At 38.8% G+C, this 518-nt stretch overlaps 1 long non-coding RNA gene across 1 annotated transcript in view; it reads left to right on the top strand.

The window, feature by feature from the left end:
- Window positions 1-518, top strand: part of LOC107673891 (uncharacterized) — a 23,053-nt gene that overhangs the window by 22,304 nt on the left and 231 nt on the right. The window lies entirely within an intron of this gene.

Raw genomic sequence — 518 nt, 5'->3', positions numbered from 1 at the left:
CTCGAGAAGAAAGGTCCAGTTTTCTTGAGTGAATTATCTTGCCTTAAAAGGATTTTGATGTTTACTCACACAATCTGGAACACTGTAATCTGAATCTATAACACTTGATGTGTAAATTTGGAATGCAGTAATTACTGTCTTTTATAAATGCACTAATAATTGTCTCTAATAATAGCTGTTTACCATTTACAGATGCCCGGTTTGTGAATATGTCCTCCTACCAAGACAGAAAACTGCATCACACTGAACCACAGTCTAAGCTGGTCCCACACCGAAACACCTAGCAGTCCTGCCAAAGTAATAACCTCCCAAACCTCCCAAAATTGACTAGGATGGGGCATCGTTGTTCAGTGTTCAATCTTGGAAATATTTGTTTGTAGAGTTTGTAGACGGTGACATGGTTTTAGTGGCATGGTTCAAAATCTGCACACTACAGGTACAGGCATACAGGAGGTGTATTTGAATAGCTAGTCTTGTATTTCTTTTAGTAGTTTTAGTTTTTCTTGGATGGGCACTGC

Source organism: Sinocyclocheilus anshuiensis, unplaced genomic scaffold (assembly GCF_001515605.1).
Source record: "Sinocyclocheilus anshuiensis isolate Anshui unplaced genomic scaffold, SAMN03320099.WGS_v1.1 scaffold292, whole genome shotgun sequence".
In the NCBI taxonomy this organism is placed as follows: domain Eukaryota; kingdom Metazoa; phylum Chordata; class Actinopteri; order Cypriniformes; family Cyprinidae; genus Sinocyclocheilus; species Sinocyclocheilus anshuiensis.
The sequence above is the reverse complement of the archived record's forward strand: the minus strand, read 5'-3'. Positions and strand labels throughout refer to the sequence as shown.